This window comes from Hordeum vulgare, chromosome 1H (assembly GCF_904849725.1).
Source record: "Hordeum vulgare subsp. vulgare chromosome 1H, MorexV3_pseudomolecules_assembly, whole genome shotgun sequence".
Classification (NCBI taxonomy): Eukaryota; Viridiplantae; Streptophyta; class Magnoliopsida; order Poales; family Poaceae; genus Hordeum; species Hordeum vulgare.
Genome location: NC_058518.1, coordinates 30529928 through 30543281, shown reverse-complemented (window position 1 = coordinate 30543281; position 13354 = coordinate 30529928).

The following is a 13354-nucleotide window of genomic DNA, read 5'->3' as shown; positions in this document are numbered from 1 at the left end:
TGGGCTCCGCCCGGCTGGCATTGGGAGGTGCTACCTTCCGGGGGGCGTAGGTTGGTGAGGAGCCAGCCCGTTGTTGACCCAATCCTTGTTTGGTGGCGGTCGCGTGGGCGAGTGACGGTGCCGAGGCTTCCGGACAACGTGGAGGTGGTACGTCACCGTGTCAGCGAGGAGGATGAGCACGTCCGTCGCTACATGGTTGTGTTGGAGGGCAGGTTCGACCATACCTGGCAGGTTCTTCAGGGATCTCACTGGAGCTATGATCCTGTGATGGTTCCTTCTCTTTGGGTGTCCACCGCCCGCGACGATACCCGTCGGGCGCTACGGTTCTAGTTGTATTAGTGATGCTATATGTATGATAGTATTCGAGGAGTATTAGTGATAATATTCGACGATGTACGGACACAAGAGATGATGTAGTTTTGCTTAGAATTGAATGCATGCTAATTTGAATACTACTTTATTTTACGATTTGGTTTTGCTTATTGAATGCTCAAATTGGAAAAGTACTCCTACTTTGAATACTATGCAGAAATCTAGGAGTCCCGGGTGGAGCCACGACCCGGGACTAAAGTTGTTTTGAAACGGACTTCCTGATAGAATAATTCTTTTTTGGTACAAAGTTCAACAAAGTCCTTGGACACTAGACAATGTGACATATAGAAGGGTAGATGAGATCATAAAAAATAGGATCATTTTCAACACATCTAGAATGTCGCCATTTTGTTAAATCCTTAAAGGTCAAGAGAATCCGTTAGACATATTTTAGAGTTTAGATCCTAGCCAAGACCCGGGACTAAAGGTCCTCCTATATAAAACGACACTTCGAATTTTCCAACCCCTCTTATATAGTTTGTTAGTTTATTAGTTAATCAAATGTCCGTTTTTTGCAGAACTATGGATCCACATATCAGGAACTTCGAAGAGGATGAACTTCTCGAAGATATAATCAAAGACGGCCCCGACGTTGAACCAGCTGAATCTCCGTCGTCATATCTAAACCCCTCCGGATAAGGAATGGAGGTCGACCGACCCGAAGATGAAGCCGATGGGGCAGGAGATAGGTCCAATGACGGAGAAGGTGATAGCTCCACTGATGGAGAAGCCGGTGAAGAGGAGAAGTCCGGCGAGGTATACATATGAAGTTCAACAATCACTTGTAATATGTGAAAAATATTGGAGATAGCTCTATATTGTATACATGTACATTCATTTGACGAATATTTCTCCCTCTTAGGCCTCCACATCGAGAAAAACTACGAAACGAGGCCCGACTAGAAAGTTGGATGCACGGACGCATTACACATTTGAGGTGATATTTCCTACGGGCGAACCCAAGCTTCCTAAGAATGCTGCTGACACATTCAAGAAGCAATACGGAGTTCTCGTTAGGGATCACGTCCCGATCAGCGTTCGGGAGTGGAACAAGCGCAAAGGGGCAGCCGATAGTGACTATGTCGCCGAAAGGTACAAAGAAAATCTTTGGAATGATCTCATGTCACATTTCAACCTGCCAGAATGTGAGAATGAAGACGCCGCAGACAAACTGAGGGCCAAAGTCAAGCAGTGGACTCTGAAGAAGATCGCCGAACTGTTCCGTAGCTAGAAGAAGAAGCTATGGAAAAACTATCTGAAGACACACAAAGTGCCAGTATTCGAGGGGTATCTAGCCAAGCAGGCGAATCACTGGAAGGCATTTCAAGAGTACAAGGAGTCAGAAGATGCCCAGGCATTATCAGAAAAGAACAAGATAAATGCCAACAAGAAGAAATATCACCACAAGTGATAGCTCCACTGATGGAAAAGACGGTGGAGAAATAATAAAGTCCGGCGAGGTATACATATGAAGTTCGACAATCACTTGTAATATGTGAAAAATATTGGAGATACCTCTATATTGTATACATATACATTCATTTGACGAATGTTTCTCCATCTTAGGCCTCCACATTGAGCAAAGCTACGAAACGAGGCCCGACTAAAAAGTTGGATGCACGGACGCATTACACCTTTGAGGTGATATTGCCTATGGGTAAACCCAAGCTTCCTAAGAATGCTTCTGACACATTCAAGAAGCAATGCAGAGTTCTCATTAGGGATCACGTCCCGATCAGTGTTCGGGAGTGGAACAAGCGCAAAGGGGCAGCCGATAGTGACTATGTCGCCGAAAGGTACAAAGATAATCTTTGGAATGATCTCATGTCACATTTCAACCTGCCAGAATGTGAGAATGAAGATGCCGCAAAAAACTGAGGGCCAACGTCAAGTAGTGGACTCTAAAGAAGATGGTCGAACTGTTCCGTAGCTGGAAGAAGAAGCTATGGAAAAACTATCGGAGGACAAAGAAAGTGCCAGTATTCGAGGGGTATCTAGCCAAGCAGTCGAATCACTGGAAGGCATTTCAAGAGTACAAGGAGTGATAAGATGCCAAGGCATTATCAGAAAAGAACAAGAAAAATGGCGACAAGAAGAAATATCACCACATGCTGGGGCCAGGGGGCTATGAGTCTGCCATCCCAAAGTGGGATAAAAAAGAGCAAGATCTTCTAGCTAAAGGCATCATACCTGAACCCATCCGTGATGAGTGGGAATTGAGAGCAAGAAATTGGTTCCTTGCGCATGGTGGTTCGTACGACGAAGAAACAGGGGACCTCATCTGCAGTGACGGTCTTAGGATACCCAGGGAGAATTGGAAAAGGATAGTGAAAGAAATTAAGGAGGGAAAAATAAAGTTCACTACAGATAGAGAGAAAGAGTTGCTCACACTGGTCCTCGGCAATGACGAACATGGAGGAAGAACGCGAGGCTTCGGTCCTTCTTACCCGTGGTGGCTTGGGTTTGCCAGAGACCAAGACACTTACAGAAGCCGAGCGAGAGCAAAGAAGTGACAGCAGGATGAGGAGAATGACAAGTTCAACCAGTTGCTTGCCAGGATTAACGAGCAACAGAAGCAGATTGGTGAGTGGAAAAGCAGCATGGCTAAATCTGAGGCCCCGCCCGACGATGCACGAAGAATGATAGAGGGCGGTCCCGGCTACCCCGTGGATGGAATCAAGGAGTCAACATCATGTGAACTCCATCAGAAATTCAAGAACATATCCATGAAGGTGGTCGTCGGACAAGCTTTACCTTCTGGCCCTGATGCACGCTGGCATGGCCGTGAGATTCCAGCTGGCTTTGCTAAAGTCGGGGTCGATGAAATCATGGCGGGGTTTCATGATATGGAGCTCGACATAGCTGGACCCGAAGATGAGAGGACACTCGGAGAAGTACTGGGTGGAGTCATCCTATGGGAGAAGAACTACATCAAGCTTCCAGGCTCGGCCCCGAGGACAACACCGCCTCCGAATCGTCGCAGGTCACCTACACCTCCATCACCTCCAAGCCCTCCACATGACGACGGCCAGCACAACACGAGTCCATCTCGATCACCAGCCCCGGACTTGGGTCGTCCGTCTCCGCCACCGCCCGCTCCGGATACTAAGCAGAAGCGTGCCAGCAAGAACGCTCCGTCAATGAGTTCTAAGCAATAGAGCTCCCCAAAGCGCAAACTGTCGCCCCTCCCAAAGGTACCTCATGCTAATCTTCCTATCAGACCTTATGATCGTACCGACGAGGAAAACGCCAGGATAGCAAAGGAACATTATGATGCGCAGATGAAAAAGAAGGAACCCGAGCCCTGCCCGGAATACACCGAGCAGCAAATAGCATATGCAAAATACTTCACGACCCTTCCATCATAGTATGACTTACACCATAAGCCTGATGACTATACACGCACATTGCAGAAGGAAGGGAAAAAGAGCAGATCACGTGCAAGTGCAAGTGGGCGCAAATCAAGTTCAACTACAAGCAAAAAAAGATCAGACGTTCCTCAGGTTGGACAACATGTCAAACAGTCGATCCCACCCCTGAGGGTGTTACCCGAGAATGTTCCCTCTCTGGTGCAGGGGCAAGATTTGGAATTAGCAAAGAAGTCTGCGGATGAATGGGGTATCCCGGTTGAAGATGTTCTGGCTTTCCAAGACGACATGTTACCCAAGGCTGTGGTAGCCCCTAAGCCACAGTTTGTCATGGGAGCGCCTTTGGTCAGCAAAGATGATCTCCCAACAAATATGAGTTACTTGCATACATGGTACTTAAGTGAATCAAAGAATGGGAGAACAATGATCGTGGCGAGTGTCCCACGGGAGTACTACGGCCGCCCCGCAGAAATCCATATCGACTTTGATGAACTCTTCCAGATGTACAATGCCGACGCCATCAACAAATCTCTTATGAGTTGCTATTGTCTGTAAGTTTTTCAATTTGTTGTCTACATATAACTTGTTTAGTTATTTCAATTCATTTTCTACATATAACTTGTACTCTATTATGCAGAATGAAGATTCTGGAATGTAAAAGTAGGAACATCCTAAATATTGGGTTTATTGACCGAGATAAAATACATATAGCGACGCTAACTGATAAACCCAAGGAGACGGAGGAAAACCTTCTAAGGTTTCTAACAGATCAAAATTTCTGTGACCACATTCTGTTTGCATACAACTTCAAGTGAGGGTCTTTACTCTGTTGTGTCCATTCACTTATAAGTGTAATTGATAAGTTACTGACACATATATATATATACATGTGCAGCTTCCATTGGATTCTGTTGGACATTCAAATTGATAAGGGAAGAGTTGATGCCTTCGATCCATTATCGAGACCCTTGGAACAGTTCCAAAGCCTGCAGGACATGCTTCAAGGGTAATTTCAATCATTCTTGCGCTCTATCGGTCTCTTTCGATGATTTTCTGATATATCAATTAATGGAAAACTTAGCAAATCATTTTCCTTGTCGGACAGAGTTTGGAAGCGGTTCAAGTGCGTGACTCCCGGTATCGAGCATGAGAAGCTGACCTTTAGAGCGGCTCGGGTAAGTAGTAGTATGATATACTTTTATTTTCAATACATTTATGATGCTAGATTATTATTTTGATTATATATATTCTATTCTCGTAAAGTGCGACCAGCAGCCATGGGGGACGCATCTATGTGGGTACTATGTTTGCGAGACCATTCGCACGTTTACCTCTGAGCACAAGGATTACAGATACGACGTAAGCAATGAACATTCACACCTCTAATTTTAGCCGTCATTCTTTGTTATCATGATTGATATTCATATTCATCTCCTCTTCTTATATAGTACACGGCCATGAGGGAGATGTCCCTACCAGAGCAACGCGCGATTGCTGTTGCAGAGGAGCTTGCGACCTTTCTAAGGACGGAAGCTATAGATGACAAAGGACGATTTAGTGTAGCTAGGGGCCATTACTGATGTTGATCCATGTAATCGAATAGACGGGCTCTAGTCCCGATAATTCAGATCTCCATATAATTGTATATATATGCTCGCTTGTAAGATAAGTTAATCTTATATATATATGCATAAACATGTATATTTAGAATTATATGAAAACTAATTCCCGAACACCAAACGAGGCATCACGTTAATCTCCCGAACACCTAAACCCTAAAACCCTAAAATAAACAAAATCTGCAGAAACTCTTTAGTCCCGGTCCGTGTTAAGACCCGGGACTAAAGGGCCTGCCCCTGAGGGCGCTTCGAGGTGCCCACGTGGAGCACCTTTGGTCCCGGCTTGGAACAGTGCCGGTACTAAAGGTTAGGCCTTTAGTCCCGCCCCTTTGGTCCCGGTTGGTGAACCGGGACTAAAGCCCCTTACGGGCCGGGACTATAGGCCCTGTCCCCTCTAGTGTATTGCCTCACAATAAACCATGAAAGGGTTGATGTATGGCTAAATACTTTAAGACACATGAAAATATGGAAGATATTCCAAGAGAAATTATTTATGTTGGAAGGTGTGAAAACCACATGGATTATCTGTCCGAGTGGCTTCGGTGCTTAGCTTGATTTATAATCACGTTTCATTATGATGGCCTGCTAATTTTGGCAAGGACAATAAAATAAATAAATGTACAAATATGTTATGTGCTTAGAATTTACTTTTCAAAAAACATATAATATAGTACAATATTATCAAGCCAAAATAAAATTAAGTTGCGAGGCACAAGAGAAAACAAAATGAACAGTAAACAGTAGAGAGTAGACACAACTATTCCTGCTAAATTTGTTTCTTAGGTATCCCCTATATGAACAAGAATTGATTCTGCGGGAAGACACGCGTATACAATGCTAATCCCTTCGATTGGTTTGACAAAGCACACACACATGAGGACGCAATTTCTTTGGTGCTTGGTTGAATAAAGCTAGCATGTACTTTCGTTCTTCGTGGTAATCTACTTTCGGCTTGAAAGAACTCGGCCAATTTGACTGCGATCATGCTCTTGGCGAAAACTAATTGTCTACGAGCGACAATCGGGCCTACGCCAATGACCTGATTTTTATTGCTAATGTTTTTTTGCAAGCTTCTGGCTTTTTCTACGATACCTGCATGGCAATCGTTGGATTTTGACCTTTGAAAGTTAATTGCGATCAATGCATTAATAATGCATACCATCAATTGCACTCGACTAACTGGAATTTGTTTTATTGCACTAGTCTTTTGATCTTTGTAGTACAACACATTATGTTTTCTTTAGTTTTCTGATTTTATTTTTTGCTACTACACTGGAGTGCATGCATTTATATCATGTGCAAATAATTTGAATTATTTGCTTCTAGCTTGTATGTACGTAAAATGGATGGCTCTCTTTGAATTGTGTCACAGGAATGTGCATTACCAACAGGTTTGTCATGTCTATAGGGTTCGTCAAGCATTACGTAAAATGCATACTTCTAACGGGCTTCAATTGGTTTATTTTGTTTTAAGCTGCCAATATACACACAGGTGGTGGGTACTTGATCATCATGGTGTGTTTTTGTATCAAGTTTTCATAAGGTATTAATTTTGTATCGATGCATTTCACTAAACCATACATATTCTTCTCTATTTTCAAACAATTTAACAATAACTCAGTAATTAGTCAATATGGATTAGGTATAATAAATATTTTTGCAAGGAAACATAAGCATATATGAAACTATGAGCTCTATTGATTCTTAGGGGAAGTTCCACAAAATGCTAATGAGTAATTGGTGGATGAAAAAATATTATCTTTTAAATAAACTAAAGAAAGGTACTTGGATATGCATACTTACAACCGACAATATTTTAGTTTGATAATTTTTATTCAGAAGATAGAGTTTAACAAATCGTTATAAGGTTATGCCATTATGATATCTTTTAAAATAAAGTTCTACATTATTATGTATTATGACTCGACCATTTTGAAATCTTCTCTATATGTTAATAATCAAAGTTGGATAATCGGACTACAATTCTAGAAGATGTTGCATAAAATTCAACTGGTATGTAGTCCAATTTGTAAAACAACATTACCATATATATACTTTGAAATATATTGGTGGAAATGGAAATACAATTCCACCCCTATCCTCAAGTATAATATTTTCCTCCAAATTTAAATAACTAGTCGTCAACCCGTGCGTTCGCACGGCTAGACCCACAAAAGTTACTTGTGGTTCAGTTTTATCAAATGATCATTTTAACTTCTAACTGTAATCAAAGTTATGCAGTGATACATATAATTTCCTTTTTTAAGAAAATAGGGTGGCTCGATTATTATACCTATTTGTGGTATACATGTTAAGGAAATGTTTAATTTATCTGTAGAATACAGTAACTTAGATGCTTCATATGGTTATAATACTACTGTGGTTGTTCCATCTTAGTAGAATCAACATCGTCATGCAATAGCTTGTGTCGTTGTAAAAAGGCAGTATATAATTATCATCTTTTCTTCGACAAATTAATAAACGAAGTCAATCTGATATTAAAATTTGTGAACCATATAAAGTGATGCTAACATTAAATTCTTGAATAATTTAGCACTAAAAATATGAAAGATACCATGCTTGTGTACAATAATGTTAAACTTTACAAAAGTTACAATCTTCTAATTACATGATGTTGTGACCAAAGTCATCTTTGATGGTGATAGTAACCCACAAAAGCTGAGGAATTAATGTTGCTTCACAGGTTTATATATCACTATGTTTATTAACGAATATAATATAGCAAGAAACTTGTTGATTACTAATATTGTGAAAGTGGTCGGTCATCGTCAAGTTTTTCTAGTCTATATGTACAGAAGTATATATTTGCAGCAGAATTTGCAGGTTTGCTGTACATTCTAATATTAGTATAACCAAAATCATTCTTTAATAGCTTGCGCGCCTAAAATAATTGTAACCTTAAGTTTCCTTTGGTAAATTTGTGCTAAATCTATATACAGATATAGTCTGTTGATACCAATATATGCAGTTCACTAACAAATTAGCACCGACCAATTGCAAATAAAATAATCACACTTTTACAAAACAATTTTGGCAAATTTTGTATTGTAACAACCCAATCTCAAAGAAAAGTATATCTACACATCTTTGTATCATCGTGTTTCATCATGAATGACAACATAACATACTATCAAAATTCACCAAAGAAAATGATCTATTAATACATAAATGTATATATCTTCTGGTAGGTGTCAATGTAACGAAGTTTGTGGTAAAACCTTCATTAATATGTTTTAGCTTCTCATGCCATAAATCTGGGCTGCATGGCGACACCATCGGTATAGAAACACATAGCCAAGAGGCATGCATGTAAAACATTGTATGTTTCATTCATAGTCGGCTATAGAGATATTGCAATACATGTATTAGAGAGTAACTATACTTGAGTGCACACAAAATCAACAGGTACGCTCGAAAAAACAATACTGCGATTTCCATGAAGCATCGCTTGTGTGCGGCTACATGTTCTGGCGGCCGACTTGTACGTCCAAGTAAATAGGACTTAGCTCCCGCAGCAGATATATGTGTAGCGGTGCCATCTTAGATATCCGCCGTGAGAAGCTGAAGAAGACCATCAGATTTAGCGACATTAAGCCAGAGAAAAGGAGCAGAATGGCAGATGTTGAGGGCGAGAAGAGAGGATTTTGGCATAGGTTGCAACTCAAATTGCACACAATGGCACGTACATGTAGTAAGATGAGATCCCAAGCAGCTTGAGTGATTCCGACCAGATGCGCTAGTCGGTAAGTACGTACGTAACGGCAACGGAGATCAATTTCTTTCGGCTGTCAGTACCCGCACATAAAAGACATGATTGATGGCAAGTTCGCAACAAAATTAAGGGCATACTTGTCTGAACAACGACCAATCCTTAGAAGAGATGCATGCAACCTCCTGAGCATATGACATATACATTCTCCCGGTTGAGTCTGCACTTTATTGATCTTTATGGCCTGAAACAGAACGCATACGAACATGAACATGATGTGTTTATTTAGATCTAACAACAATTGATCTTTAGACGGTGGCAGAGAGAGAAGAGATGGAGGAGGATGCGCTGCCGATTTGGATTGATGTCCCCAGCGAGGTGTGCTTTAATTCCTTTCTTTTTTCCCCCTTGCATGCACTCATGAACATATGTACTGATCCTCGTGATTTGATTGATTTGATTTTGAATATGCATCCAACAGAAAGTACGGGCCATCTATCCTTTAAGATCGGGGGAAAGGATTAGAGAAAGCACAACTATCCGGCCTTAAAATTAGAGATGTGGAGATTAAATAGGAGGAGAGAGAGAGAGATTAGAGACCAGACCCCATAGTTAAAATCGGAGAGAGAAAAATTAGGGATAAACTACACGCATGGGTGAGTGGATAATAGGAGATCATTTTTTTATTTCTACCACACATAGCCGCTAGAGGGTATATTATTCTCTTTTTTCGACGTGATACTGGTTTCTATTGGTTATTTTAAGGGATACAGGTTATGGTAGTCAGCCTACGGCTGAAGATTAATCATGCTTTACTTTAATGAAACAACTTTTTGTCCTATCGAGAGATCTCGACCGTAATAATTCGGTCCCACCAGATTAACGACCTGTAAATTCTAATTAACGTGGGAATTTCTCGGAAGTCTCTAATTAGTATAAGTATAGATTACATATAAAAGGTCCTACATTTTTTTTAGAAAAGGAGGATTTCATCCGCCTCTGCATCAAAACGATGGATGCAGTCATTTTATTAAATAAATCAAAATAATGTACAAAGGATCCAACGAAGCTGCACACAAACAACTAGAATATAAAAATTAGTACAAAAATAAGCGACAACCGGCAGCCATAGGCCTAGATGCCTAACCATCTATCCTATTACTCGGCCGCCATCCAAGCCGGTTGTAGATATCCCGAGCTATCGTCTCCCAACGGATAGACCCAATAACCAAAGAACCTCCATATGCATAACAAAATAATCAACGTATTCGGAAGCTCTATATTCTTCTCAAACGAGGCCAACGAACATGTGATTAGGACAATTGATCACACATGATTGCACCTCCATGTCGTCAACTTTGAGAAATACAATGTGATGCTATGTTAGAAAATAGTTTGGTGACATTAGATGATGATTTCATATATATTTTATAAATTGTATTTTAAATGTATATGTTTCACAAATATCTAAAATAGCATGGTTAATATCAAGAAAGCATATTTGTTCACAATATAGATTTAAAATAAAATTTAGATAACCGGCCCGTGCGAATGCACGGGTTGACGACTAGTTAACCTAATAATTATGTTTACTTTGCCTTGCAAAGATGAGCATCCTCTCACCGAGTACGAGAAGGTTAGGGCTAGAAATATGATGAGGAACAATCGGATATTCCAGTCCCTTGGCATTGATGCAATAGCGTCAAAGATTAGGAAAACAAATGGTGTACAAGAAGGTACAACTAATGGGGTTCAAGAAGGTAGTGGAGTTATCAGTGATGACCCAGAGTACAATCCTAAGGAGGATGAAGTTGTAGTGCACAAGACTGTTAAGGTGCAAACTCTGTCTTGCTTGGAGGGTTCGGGTTCTTGTATGCTCTCTGTTTCCTTGTGCTCACATATTTATCTTGTGATCTAATTTTTTTCTGTGCTATTTATACAAGGCACTAAAGACAGCCAGCAAGAAGAGGAAGAGCTCAGAAGCTTCTGCTGCAATGCCTCCAGGAAGGGTGATGGCCCCACCTCTAGGACAAACAAAGAGGATCCTGGAACCTGATGAACCTGATAGAGTCACAAGGCAGAAAGCAACTATGGCGGCTGCGACGGACCATCAGGAAAGTCCGCTGGGCATGGACTTTGAGATCTCGGTGGAAATGCGTGATGAGTTTTTGTGAAGCTGTGCACATGTGAAGTTATCAATTATTTAAGTGATTGGTCATTCTGGTGATGAAACAATGTCTTCTCTATTTGAACCTGATGAAGTATTTTGTGAAGTTGTCAATTATTTAAGTTTTGTTTGGACCATTTTGTTTGGGCACTAAAGTTAGTTTGGACAGCAAAAAGGCCGAGGCCCAAACAAGAAATAGACTAAGAAGGCTTGGGCCTAAAAAAAGAGTAGGCCAATGCCCAAATTAGAATTTGTCTAAAAAGGCTTGGGCCTAAAAAAAAGAGTAGGCCAAGGCCCAAACAAGAACTGGACTAAAAAGAGTAGGCCAAGGCCCAAAAGAAAAGTGGACTAATAAAAAACCTACTCAGTAAAAGATTCTATCCCAGAAAATAAAAGGCCAAATTATTGGGCCCGACCCATGTAGACGACCGGAATGGACCGGGCTGAATCTTATTTACGACCTTTTCATTTAGTTATAATTCTGCCATGTCAGCCTGCCACGGTGGCTCTGACGTGGTGCGGGCAGATTGCTAGTGACCAAATTATTTACTCGTTAAACCTACGACCTTCTGTTTGGTCATAAAATCCTACGACCAATCCAGAAAAAAGGTCGTTATAGTACATTAAAGACCCTCAGCTTTAGACCTTTTTTTTGGTCATAAAAAGGTCACAAATGGAAATCAATGACCATTCAGTGACCAATATTGAAGGTCGTTAGTTGACATATTTCTTGTAGTGGACTAAGATAACTTGGGAACTAAGATAACTAAGATAACTTAGGTTAAGCCCATAACTAATCCTGCCTATTGGGCCTCCTCCTTTGGTACGTAGTATCGATCATAACATCTCTCCCCGCGTGCGCAAACAGCTCGTCCTCGAGCTGAAAATATGGATAGTGCCGACTGAATTCGTCACGCTGCTCCCAAGTCGCATCCTCCTCTGGAAGGCCTTCCCACTGGATCAACAGGTACCACACCCCGTGACATAATTGGGCCCGCAACACCTTTGCTGGCCCGGGAAGGAGTCGCGCGTTGGAGGTCGGGGGTAGCACCGGCGTGGCCGCCGGTGGCTCCCCACGGAAAGGCTTTAGGAGCCCCACATGGAAGAGGTCGTGGATGCGAGTACCGGCTAGAAGCTGAAGGCGGTAGGCCACCTTTCTGATGCGCTCCAGCATGGAAAATGGCCCAGCGTAGCGCGGGCCCAGCTTGCACTTTGCGCGCAGGTCAAGGGACTGCGTAGAACAGTGAAGGAGATGTAGCCACACCCAGTCGCCTACCGCGAACTCCGCCTCGCGGTGGTGGCCGTCATAGTAGTGCTTGGCCAAGTGCTGGGCCTGAACGAGGCCTTGGTGCACCTCGGCAAGTATTTTGTCGCGACTGTGAAGAAGATCACCTGCCGCCTGCATCCTAGCCGTCTCTGGGTCAACCGACAGGATGGGCGGGGGCGGTCGGCCATAGACCACCTCGAACATCATGGCGTGTAGGGCGGAGTGATAAGAGGTGTTGTAGAAGTACTCCGCCCATGCAAGCCAGTCCACCCAAGCACGAGGACGATCACCTGTAACACTACGCAAATACATGGCAATCACCTTGTTGATCACCTTGGATTGGCCGTCCGTTTGAGGATGGAACGACGTGCTCAAGCGGAGCTTCACGCTCGCCGTCCTAAAGAGATCGCGCCATACATGCCCCGTGAACACCGGGTCCCGATCGCTAACGATCGAAGAGGGAAACCCGTGCAGGCGAACGATGTCGTCGAAGAAGGCCAGGGCGACGGAGGTGGCGGCGTAAGGATGGCCAAGCGCGATGAAGTGGGCGTACTTGGAGAAGCGATCGACCACCGTGAGGATCACAGACTTGCCACCCACCTTGGGAAGTCCCTCGATGAAGTCCAAGGAGATATCGGCCCAGACGTGAGAAGGCACCTCCAAGGGCTGTAGCAGCCCTGCCGGCCACTGTGTCTCTGTCTTGTTATGCTAGCACATCACACAAGACCGCACCCAGTCCCGAACCAGGGCCCGATCGCCGGGGATGTAAAAGTCGGCGCGGAAACGGTTGAGGGTCTTCTGTACACCCTCGTGGCCCGCTGACTGGGCGAG